This window comes from Cryptomeria japonica, chromosome 5 (assembly GCF_030272615.1).
Source record: "Cryptomeria japonica chromosome 5, Sugi_1.0, whole genome shotgun sequence".
Lineage (NCBI taxonomy): Eukaryota > Viridiplantae > Streptophyta > Pinopsida > Cupressales > Cupressaceae > Cryptomeria > Cryptomeria japonica.
Window position 1 is genome coordinate 185,535,574 of NC_081409.1, and position 13,032 is coordinate 185,548,605.

The 13,032-nt window shown below is 40.0% G+C and overlaps 1 protein-coding gene across 1 annotated transcript in view; it reads right to left on the minus strand.

The window, feature by feature from the left end:
* Window positions 1-13,032, minus strand: part of LOC131875796 (cytochrome P450 711A1-like) — a 60,905-nt gene that overhangs the window by 4,079 nt on the left and 43,794 nt on the right. The window lies entirely within an intron of this gene.

Here is a 13,032-nt window from a genome sequence, read left to right on the forward strand (position 1 = left end):
TACTGGCGAGATAATAGTCACACCTGAGGACTATTATCACATTTTGCATATTCCTATTATGGGGGCCTTGTTGCCATATGAGTAGACTAAGGAGGGTGGGATAGAGGCTCTTTGTCGCATCTTCCAGGATGATTAGATCTATGGATATGAGATCCCATGGCAGGAGTTTGTGGATTTGGATTATGCTCCTTTGCCTTCGGTACTAGTAGGTTTTATTGGTGGATTTATGTGTCCTGATCGTAGGTCAAAGGGACTAGTTGTAGGATGGATATTGGTTTTGGAGGATATGGTGACACAGGGACATAGGTTTGCATGGGGGTCTTGTATGTTAGCCCACCTTTATAGAGAACTTCACTAGGTGGTGTATCTAGGATACAACAATTTGTCTGCAAGGGTGACATTACTATAGGTGTGGGCTTGGGAGCACTTTCCTGTGTCAAGACCACTTGCAAATAGCGATAGGCCAGTTGGTCGAGCATATGCTTATGGGTATACATGTATAGTTGTCCAGCGTAAGCTAGGAAAACTAGAGCACTAACGGAGAGCATTGGATGATATTGATACAGTCATTTGGATACTATATATGGATTGTGAGGTGTGGGCTGAGGATGGGCTAGAGATGCCCTATGTGTATATATCAAGATATTTGATCGGGCAGATGCCTTTTATCATTGAGAAATTTTTACATAGCCATTCTTAGTGGCAATATGGGAGACAACAAAGCGTGTTTATATGCTCACTGGAGATAGGATGTGCCTGAGTGGGGGCCCACAGTGGATAGTGTAGCATTGGTAGAGGAGTATATGACCTTGGCAAGCTAGATTTGGGATTATAGAGTTGGGATTGTTGATGCTAGGATGACAGAGTTCTCTACCTACTTTGTGGTACATGTAGTGGCACGAATATCAGATCCAATAGAGATGTTACTTGCTTTTGATGATGATGAGGATGAGCAGCTAGAGAGGTGAGGGGGAGTTAGATAGAGAGATGAGGAGGGTGAGGAGGTAGGAGATGGAGGTGGAGATGATGGAGGAGGTGATGGAGGAGGTGGCGGAGGAGGTGATAGAGGAGGAGGTGGGAGAGATAGAGGGAGAGATGGAGGGAGAGATGGAGGACAAGGGGGTGATGGTGGGAGAGATAAAGGAGGAGATATAAGATGAGGAGGTGATGGAGGGAGAGGAGGAGGACTTCTCCTTAGTGTTGGTGGTACTGGTAGGGTAGGTGCAGTGTTAGCGGCGGTGGGTGGTATAGAGGATGTTAGGTGACTTGCCCACAAGAGGAGATCTGATGTTTTACCTCCACCGACGCCTCTGATAGGGACAGATATGAGTGGGACCATGACATAGGTACCCATTCAGATTAGGGTATCCACCCATCAACAAGACTCATAGATTAGAGCCTTACAGGTCACAATGCAGGAGTTACAGGCACAGGTGCTAGCATAGCAGCACCAGATTACACAGATTATGGTAGAGCGAGATACAAAGAGAGAGTGTCAGGTCGGACAAAGGAGCTTGCTAAGAGATTGGAGAGAGCGACAGGTGGTGCCCTGATGTAGGACTAAGAGAGATATGGTACATGACCAAGGAGGCCGAGTACTACAGGCATTTATATGAGGAGTTGGTCCCTAGAGAGCACAAAGCTTGTAGCTATGCAGCCATTCGATTTGCTCATAGTCAGACGGGGACAAAGAGCAGAGGTGTTACGGGACCTCCCCGACATGATCCACCTACTAGAGATCCAGGAGTTGGGACATCTGCTAGGAGACCATTAGCCTCAGGAGATAGTCATACTTGAGAGACTTGTCTCTTTTGTATTTTGATCATTTTGTTGTATTTTGATAGACATGATATCCCTTGTACATTTCAACCATTTTTGAGAGATATATATATATATATATATGGCACTAATTTCTCTGATCCACATGTGATGTGTGAAGGATGATGACTTATGATATGCATTGATATGATGTTTCTATGATGATGATGTAATGTTTAGATAGTAAAACTTTTGATTTTGATTATGATGTATGAGCCATGATGAAATGAGAATATGATGATGCATTGCTATTTTTATTTTTTTGATGTATGACATGATAATGATTTGAGATGTATCTTGAAAATGAGATGTATGATATGATAATTATCTTGAAAATGAGATGTATGATAATGATAATTATGTGAGATGTATCTTGATGTGTTTTGATGATATGCAAGTTTGTTTAAAATGATATCCAACTAAGTGAAAGTTTTAAATGATATGAAACTAAATGCAAGTTTAAAATGATATGCAACTAAATGCAAGTTTAAAATGATATGCAACTAAATGATCACCTTCATTTTGTCATTGTCATTCTTATTTAGTCACTTGTTTTTGCTCTATTTTTGTTTGTCATCATTGAGCTTTTGATATGTTGGAAGTTTATACAATCATAATGGTATAATTGAACCATAATGACATGAGTAACACTTACATAGATTTTGATATGGCAAGACGGTACAAGCATCGAGGTATAATTGAACCATGACGACCTGAGTGTTGCTTACGTAAAACAGACAAGAGTTAATCATTTGTATGCACAAAGTGGAACAATATCTTCAATTATATGTTTTCAATCATGTCTCAAGAAAAATTTGCATTGTACAAGTGATCGCCTCATAGACAGAAAACCAAAAAAATATCAGAGTCCCTCGTTGCTTTCTCTAGCTCGATGCATCGTTGAGAAATTTAGGAGATCCAATGATTCAAAAATTTAAGATACAAAATAGTAAAAACTTCATGCCAGATGTAAAAAACTTATAATTCAAAAAATCATCCATCATGTGTGTGTTAAAGTTGGATTTGGATAATGGTCTTGTTTTCTAGCCTAATGAGCAGTTGTTGACAGGGTTTCCTTAGTGTGTTGTGATCCTTGTTGTTCATTGTTTGGAATGATTAACTTGAGAGGAATGATTCCCCTAGCTATAGATATCTATCGATGTGGATATGCATAATGATTACCAAGCCATGGTGGGATATGATGAACTGATCTTCAGATAATCAAGGACAATGACTATGCTAAGTATGTCTGGGATAATGTTGCGTGAATAGTGTTGGGTGATGGCCATTAACTTTGACTTTGGATGGATGTAAAAGATATGAGTACTGATAGATAGAGGAGTTGTTCTCTCACAAATAGCACCTATTGCCAGGTTTTCACCACTTGTTTTTATTGCACTTTTTTGTTTTTTATTTTAATTTTTTTTTTTTTTTTTGTATTTTTCACTTTTTTCGTCCATTAGATGACTCAAGTGTAGGATTTATTTAGATGGATGTTGTTGGTTGGTTCATTGAGAATGTCTCCTTATGAATTTGTTAGCTGATAGGCACCTGATCCATAGGCTGATATGATGGCATAGGGATCCAACCAATTAGGTTCAAACTTCCCCTTCTTTTCTCGATCCTATTGATTTTTGGGATTTTATTTGAGTACAAGATCACCAACTTTAAAAACATTAGGGATGACTCTGTGGTTGTAGCTTCTGCACATACGCTACTAGTATGCTTTGAGATGATCATAGGCATGTTGTCATTTTTCATCCAGAAGCTCTAGTTCATGCAGTTTGTTTACCCGATACTCCTCATCTGGTATGCGGCCTTTCAAAGATACTCTGAGTGAGGGAATTTCTATCTCAAGAGGTAGAATTTCTTCTGATCCATACACCAATGAATATGGTGTAGCCCCTGTAGGTATCTAAATCCTAGTCCTATATGCTCAGAGTGCCAGATTGAGTTGTACATGCCAATCCGTACCTGCCTCATTTACTATTTTCTTTAGGATTTTCAAGATTGTTTTATTTGATGCTTCTGCTTGACCATTCCCCTATGGGTAGTAAGGTGTAGAGAAGCGATGTTGGATTTTGAATTGCTCACATAGTTCTCACACATCCTGATTTTTAAAAGGGACACCCATTGTCTGTGATGATAGAACTTGGAATGCCATATCTGCAAATGAGATAATTGAGAATAAATGAGGCAATCTTTTTTCGAGTTACTGTGGTCATTGGGACTGCTTCAATCCATTTTGTGAAATACTATATTGCAGTGATAATGAACTTGTGTCCATTTGAAGAGGAAGTATGGATTTTCCCTACTAAATCAAGTCCCCACTGATAGAAAGGCCAAGATGTTGTAAATGGTTGCAACTCCTATGCTGGTGCATGGATAAGATTGCCATGAATTTGGCACTTAGGACATTTCTTTGCAAATTGATAAGAGTCTATCTCCATTGTTGGCCAGTAATATCCCATTCTCGGAAGTTTTCTAGTGAGAGTAGGATCACTTGAATGTGTGCCACATATACCCTTGTGAAGATCATGTAAAGAAGAGTCATATTCGTTACAATCAAGGCAACGAAGAAGAGTACCATCTAGACCTCGACGGTAAAGTGTGTCAGTAGTTAAGGTATAACGAGTAGCTTGCCAGATAAAGTTGCATTTTTGGTTACGAGATAGGTCGAATGGTAGGGTATTGGTTTTAAGATATTTAGAGATTGTCCCATATAGAGGGGAGTCTGAACCAGTTATAGAATAGATGACATGGGATGCAGAATTGTCATAGGCTGGGGAAAACAGTTGCTCTACCAGGAACTCATAACGATTCTGTTGCTCTGGAATTTGTAGAAGTGAAGCCATGGTGGCCATTGCATCGGCCGCTCTGTTGTCCAACCTTGGTATTTGCTTGAAGGTGATGTGTACAAAGTACTATTTGAAGTCACCCACCATTCTTTTGTATGGCAGTAGCTTTTCATCCTTTGTCTGATATTCATCATTGATTTGATTGATGACCAGTTGGGAATCTCCATAGACTTTCAATTTTGTGATTTTCCATTCCATAGTTATTTCGATTCTTGTTACCAGTGTTTCATATTCAGCGATGTTGTTGGTGCATGGAAACATGAGTCTATACAATCTTGGAATATTGTGTCCTTTGGGAGTGACGAAAAATATGCCAACACCCGATCCATGCTGGGTATAGGAATCGTCAAAGTACAGGGTCCATTGCTTGAGTGTAATAGTAAGGACATCCATGTCTGGAAATTCCACTTGCATGGATTGTTTATTTGGTAGTGGTGCTTCAACTAATTGATCTTCAATTACATGTCCCTTGATAGCCCGACACTCTATGTATTGGATATCAAACTCACTGAGAATCATGACCCATTTAGCCAGTCAGCCTATAAGAGATGCTTTGTTGAGTAGATACTTCAAAGGATCAATTTTTTCTACTAGATTGATTGTGTGAGCTAGCATGTAATGGTGGAAATTTTGAGAGGCGAATACCATAGCTAAACAATATTGGTATTGTGCTGTCATTGATGTCAACTGGTATGGGATGACTATTGGTAGTAGATATATATTTGCAACACTGTTATGAAGGAGTACATGATGTGATATCTCAGACATCACCCTGTGTTGCAGAACACTGGTAAGGTAAGGAAAGTGATTACTGGTGACACCAGTACACAAGTTAGTGCCTGACTTGTGTGGATGAAATGGTACTAGCACAGTGTGTCACCAATAAGGAAAGGATGTCAACTAATAAGTGTTGTGTTGATAGCCTGCGGTTACCAAGGATGGGCAAGCAGGAAGGGTAGGATGCTTGGATGGTGTTTGTGATGAACAGGCAAAATGTTACCTAAATCACATCAACATTGGAGGAGAAGAATGAATAGGTCATAGGTATGTTGTAAGTTAGTAGGACAACAAGACTCCCACCTGATGAAGATGCAGTCATCATGAGAATAAATGACTCACAATGAGTATGCCCACACCTGATCTATTAGTGAAACAAAGGAATGCCTTAAGTACATGAATCAGGGTTATACACTGACCAACAACAAAGGCATGTTGAGATGCCAGTACAGATGAAGAGTGATGTTTTTGTCACTCTGACAAATAGGTTATGATATGGTCAGAGCTGAACAGGGAGAAGGCAAGGCTGAGCTGAAGTAATCAGAGGAGAATATTGATGACAAAGTGTCATCAAGAGTGCTTACTGGTATGTAAGTCCACCGGCACTATGAGAAAGGTGCAGATGCAGACGTCTTCCCACCTTGTGGGAATGAGCATGCTTTGGATAGACATGTGTGTTGACCGGTTAAGGAGTTCCACTGGTAGTTCAAAAGAGAGAAGACACAATGTGTTACTCTTGATAGTTGTTGTGGACCGACATGATTATTGCCCAGTTGATGTACTACACCAGCAAGATTAAATTGGTGTAGGCATGAAGGTTTATCTGCAAGGTGTTATATGTTGGTAGGGTTTGTTTATCGGTAGATGAAACCGGTTGTTTGTGTGTTCGATGACAAGGCTTGAACCAACAAAATAGTATGATGAGGTGGATACCGACAGTGATGTCATGTAAAGATGAAATAGAAAACTTGCATGAAGTGGCGGATGAAACATGCATAGGTCGGTAAAGTGAGGTAGGTGAGGTAGTTGTGTTTGGTTTGACATTAATGGTGAGTGCAAAGCTCAAGGTTGAGTTGCAAAGTTGTGTGACTTGAGATCCAAGACAGTTTGTTTGTGCAGATCGAAGTAGGTGAAGGAGACAGTTGGGCCATTTATGGCAATTAACTAAGAAAAGCCAACAGATTGGTTATAGGTTACTGAAGAAGGAAGGAGTGTTTTGGAAGACACGATATTGGCAGAAATATGCAGGCAGTCATCTTAGAGTCATGATCTGATTAGATTTGATTGGATTCGATGTGCCTCATGATCACTAGAGAAAACCCTAAGGTGCCAAGTTTGAATTGGTTTTTGGCGGGAAATCTGGGTTATAAATATGCAAGCCTAAGAGATAGTGACGTGCTGGTGAATAGAAGAATATTATGTTGCTGCGAAGTGTATTACTTTTGCATATAAGAGAAAACTATCCAAGTTCTCAATGAGCATTTGAGAAGTGAGTGAGAGTGAGGGAGAACCTGGTTGAAGTGTTCAACCAATACAAGAGAAGAATCGGTATTGTTCATATCGGTAGAGCAGAAGTGAAGGAGGCTACAGAGAAGGCAGGTAGAGAACCAGCAAATTGTTATACCGATGAAGAGCAAAGATTAAGGTGGAGATCCAATAGAGAAGAAGAAGAGGATAGGTATACCGATAGATTTTACCAGCAGTTAAGTAGTAGAAGAGAGCAGCGGAAGAGTGAGTCAGTGTAGTAGAGAAGGTTTCTCACTAGCAGAGTAAGGTATATGAAATGGTTGCAAGATTCACTTGTAACAAGATAACTACTTTTGTATTTGATGTTTATATTGTGAACACTGAGTTGTAGCTTAGTGCAAGCGTTGTAGCTCCTTTGGGTTGTAACCCATAAAGTCAGGGGTTGGTGATCCTTGGGTAGGTGCCCTAAAGTCCGGGGTTGTAGCTCCTTTGGGTTGTATCCCATAAAGTCAGGGTTTGGTGCTCCTTGGGCTGGTTCACTAAATATTGTAACAATTTTCATTGTGAGACTGGATTGGAGCAATAGACTCCAGCAACATTGCTCACCGAGGTTTTTCCCATATTGGGTTTTCCTCGTATATGATAGTGTTATGTGATGCCTCTTGTGTGCGATTGCATCTGTATTAGTCTCCCCACTAATTGGCAAGTCTGCATTGAGTTAGAACCATTAACCGGTATGCTCACATAGGATAGCTAAAGGGAAAAGTTTGAGAACCACCGATTCACCCCCTCCCCCTCTCAGTGGTGCATTGTGTCTAATGATTGGTATCACAGCCCAGGTTCCCAGCCAGATGAGCTTTCTCGAGCTTGGTTAATTTATGGCTTAAGGACACAATGGTTTGTTTAATGTCAATCCCTACTCCAATGTTTGATGGATCAAACTATGCTATTTGGAGTTGTAGAATGGAAGTCTTTCTGTCCTCCCTAGGTTATGATGTCTGGATAGCTATAGTAAATGGTCTTCTTAAGAATGCCAATCCTCCCACCAAATTTGAGGAAGAAAGAAACTACTTTTTCAATGAAGAAACCATGAAGGCTATCTTCAGCGGGCTCACTGGTAATGTCTCCTCACTAGTGGATAAATGTAAATCTGTGAAGAGTCTATGAGATAGACTAAGGAAGCTCTATGGAGATGAACCCTGCACTACTGGATCAGTGTGTGGAACTGAGAAGAACAATGCAATAGATACATGTGCAGATGATGAAGGCAGACCCACTAGTTGTTGCAGGATTGATGAAGAAGGAACCCACCTCTTCATGGCTCAAGAATCTAAAGATAAGGAGCACACATCTGAATGTGAGAGGGCAAATAGATCCCATCAGCTAGATGTGTTTGGGAGTGATAGTGAAGGAGAAGAAGAAGATGAAGCATAAGTTGATCTTGAAGGAGAGATTGAAAATGCACTTGAAGAACTCAATAGAGTTAGAAGGGAATACAAGCAATTCAAGAATGATTCCATAATAGAGCAGAACTGGCTGACAAGATGCCTTGAAGAATCTGAGAAAAGCATCTCAGAAATGAAGACTTGGGCTAAAGACATCAAGGAGTGTCGGTGTGAAGATCTAGCATCTAGGCTAGACATTAAAAATGAAGAATATCAATAGCTACTTGAAGAAATGGAGATTCTCCGAAATGACCTTGAGAAGTGTCAAGATGGGCTCAAGGTAAGAATCCAGTTTGATGGCAGTAGTGATGCCTTGGACAAAATGATGAAGAAACAAAAGCATGCCAAGGACACTGAAGGTTTAGGAAGTGGTGCCAGTGAATGCTCCACCAGCAAGAATGTCCCCCACAATGACATTTTGTTTATCTCCTCAAATGGAGAAAACAAAGGCAAGAACTTCCCAGTTAGAAATGCTCCCCGAAAGAAGGCACATTAACAATTGGTATCAGTCTTTCTACAATTGAGTGATCTATCAAATAGGATTATACCTGCATTCTCAATTAGTGTCAACTAATGGTTAAGACCCCCATCTCAAGTGTTATGACTTGAGAGGATGTAACATTTGTTGACAAGATAACAAGTGGTATCAAAGGAGGAGTTGCACCCAATGAAGACAAAAGGGGAGAAAGAATTATGTCAGTGATCGGTACATACAAAGAGAAATAATATCCTGATAGTGCCCTTTGTCATTGTTGTCAAAGGGGGAGAAGGATTCTATAGTATACCCCATACTACATGTGTATGAATCCATGGATCATAGTAAGGGGAATAAAGACTATGTAGTATGTTGGATACTACATGTGTTGACATCAATGCCAAAGGGGGAGATTGTTGGCATTGTGTTGTCATTGATGTCAACCAATATGAGATGGCTGTTGGTAGTAGAGATATATGTGCAATACTATTATGAAGGAGTACATGATGTGATATCTTGGACATCACCTTGTGTTGTAGAACACCGGTAAGGTAAGGAAAGTGATCACTGGTGACACCGGTACACAAGTTAGTACTTGACTTGTGTGGATGAAATGGTACTGAAAATGTGTCACTGGAAAGGAAAGGATGTCAACTAATAAGTGTCATGTTGAAAGTCTACGGTTACCAAGGATGGGCAAGCAGGAAGGGCAAGATGCTTGGATGGTGTTTGTGATGAAGAGGTAGAATGTTACCTAAATCACATCAACACTGGAGGAGAAGAATGAATAGGTCATAGGTATGTTGTAAGGTTGCAGGACAGTAGGACTCCCACCTGATGAAGATGCAGTCATCATGAGAAGCAATGACTCACAATGAGTGTGCCCACACCAAATCTATCGGTGAAACAAAGGAATGCCTTAAGTACATAAATCAGGGTTATACATTAACCAACAACAAAGGCATGTTGAGATGCTAGTACAGATGAAGAGTGATGTTTTTGTCACTCTAACAAATAGGTTATGATATGGTCAGAGCTAAACAGGGAGAAAGCAAGGCTCAGAGGATGCAATCAGAGGAGAATGGCCTGACTGAGGATGGTGCCTAGTTAAGATTGATGACAAAGTGTCGTCAAGAGTGCTTACTGGCATGTAAGTCCATCAGTACTATGAGAAAGGTGCAAATGTAGACATCTTCCCACCCTATGGGAATGAGCATGCTTTAGATAGAAATGTGTGTTGACCGGTTAAGGAGTTCCATTGATAGTTCAACAGAGATCAGACATGATGTGTTACTCCTGATAGCTGTTGTGGAACAATGCGGTTGTTGCCCAGTTCATGTACTACACTAGCAAGATTAAACTAGTGTAGGCATGAAGGTTTATTGGCAAGGCGTTATATGTCAGTAGTTTTTATTTATCGGTAGATGAAACTAGTTGTTTGTGTGTTTGGTGACTAGGCTTGAACCAACAGAACAATGTGATGAGGTGGATACCAACAATGATGCCACATAAAGATGAAAAGGAAAACTTGCATGAAGTGGTGGATGAAACATGCAGAGGTCGGTGAAGTGAGATTAGTAAAGTAGTTGTGTTTGGTCTGACATTTGAGTGCAAAGCTCGAGGTTGAGTTGAAAAGTTGTGCGGCTTGAGATCTAGGGAAGTTCATTTGTGCGGAATGAAGTAGGTAAAGGATATAGTTGGGCCATTTATGGCAATTGACTGAGAAAAGCCAACAGATTGGTTGCAGGTTACTGAAGAAGGAAGGTGTGTTTTGGAAGACACGATATTGGCGAAAATGTGTAGGCATTCATCTTAGAGTCATGATCCAATCAGATTTGATTGGATTCGATGTGCCTTCCTGATCACTAGAGAAAACCCTAAGGCACCAAGTTTGAATTGGTTTTTGGTGAGAAGTTTGGGTTATATATATGCAAGCTTAAGAGATAGTGACATGTTGGTGAATAGAAGAATATTGTGCTACTGCAAAATGTATTACTTCTACATATAAGAGCAAATCAGCCAAGTGCTCAACGAGCATCTAAGAAGTGAGTGAGAGTGAGGAAGAACCTGGTTGAAGCGTTCAATTGGTAGGAGAGAAGAACTGATAGTATTCATATCGACAGAGCAGAAGTGAAGGAGGCTCTAGAGAAGGCAGATAGAGAACCGACAAAGTGTTATACTGGTGAAGAGTAGAGAGTAAGGTGGAGATCCAGTAGAGAAGAAGAAGAGGAGAGGTGTACCGGTAGATTTTATCAATAGTTAAGCAGCAAAAGAGAGTAGCAGAACAGTGAGTCAGTGTAGCAGAGAAGTAATCTCACTAGAAAAGTAAGGTATATGAAATGGTTGCAAGATTCACTTGTATCAAGATAATTACTTTTATATTTGATGTTTATATTGTGAACACTGAGTTATAGCTTGGTGCAGGGGTTGTAGCTCCTTTGGGTTGTAGCCCATAAAGTTAGGGGTTGGTGCTCCTTGCATAGGTGCCGTAAAGTTAGGGGTTGTAGCTCCTTTGGTTTGTAGCCCATAAAGTCAGGGGTTGGTGCCCTAAAAATTGTAACAGTTTTCATTGTGAGGCTGGATTGGAGCAGCAGACTCTAGCATCATTGCTCATTGAGTTTTTTCCCATATTGGGTTTTCCTCGTATATGCTAGTGTTATGTGATGCCTCTTGTGTGTGATTTCATCTGTGTTGGTCTCCCCACTAATCGGCAAGTCTGCATTGAGTTAGAACCATTAACTAGTATGCTCACATAGGATAGCTAAAGGAAAAAGTTTGAGAACCACTAATTCACCCCCTCCCCCTCTCAGTGGTGCATTGTGTCTAACAAGCAAGCCTTCTCAATGAATGTATAATTTATCTCATCCATTTAATGTTTTGTTGATGTAATATATAACTCGTTCCTTTCCCTCCTGATCTTCTTATGCTAACAGTTCCCCCAATGATACTTCCATTATTGATATGTAGAGAATGAGTGGCTTCCCTGCTATTGGTGGTACTAGAACTGGTGGATTTATTAGATATTGCTTGAGTTGATAGAATGATTCCACACACTTGGCTTCCCATCAGAATGGTATGTTCTTATGTAGAAGATGATGAATGGTAGACTTTTATCTGCTAGTTGGGCTATGAATCACCTGATAGACTGTAGACATCCTTGTAGAGATTTTAGTTGACTAATGTTCCTGGGAGGTGGCATCTCCATGATGGCTCATGCCTTCACTGGATCTACTTCAATGCCTTTTACAGATACAATGTAGCCTAATAGTTTAGCTAATGTGACCCTGAAGACACACTTCTTAGGGTTTAGCTTGACTTGGAATTGGTCAAATCTTTGAATTTTTTTATCTAATATGCCTAGATGTTCTGCCCACGTGAATGACCTATCTAGTAAATCATCTATATAGTCCTCCATGAAGGTATGCATCATATCATGAAATATTGTCATCATTTCTCTTTGATAAGTTGCCGCAACATTCTTTAAGCCAAAAGGTATGATGTTCCAAGAATACATTCCCCAAGGATAGGTGAACACAGTTTTATCTTAATCCTCTGGAGCTATCTTAATTTGATTATAGCTAGAGAAACCATCCATTAATGATATCATTGCATGGCCTATTGTTAGATCTACAATTATGTCAATGATGGGCAAAGGAAAGTCATCCTTTCGACAGGCTTTGTTGACATCTCTAAAATTTGTCCATATTTTGATGCTTCCATCCGGTTTTGAAACTAGTACAATGTTTGAAATCCATTCAGCATAGTCTATAGGTTGAATGAATCCGAAGTCTAATAACTTCTTTAGTTCAACTTTGACCATTAATGCCACATGAAGATTCATTTTTCTTAATTTCTGTTTGATTGGCTTAGCTCCTAGAGCAATGGATAATTGATGCATGATCAGGTTTAGATCTATTCCGGGCATATCAACATAGGACCAAGCAAAATTGATTTTCTTTTCTTTGAAGAATCTTATAAACTCTAGTTGTTCCTCATCTGTCAATGATTCTGCTAGGTGTATGTTTTTAGTTGTTGCTTCTGTACTGATGTTTATTGATTGAGTTGGCTCAATCAATATGGGTGACTGCTCTTGATAGTGTTCAGGAAGAGTGTCAAGTCTCCCATCCTTAGGTGCCTTGAAAAGGTTTTCACCCTCAGATGCGTCCTTTATTTTGACTTTTTTGTGATCTAG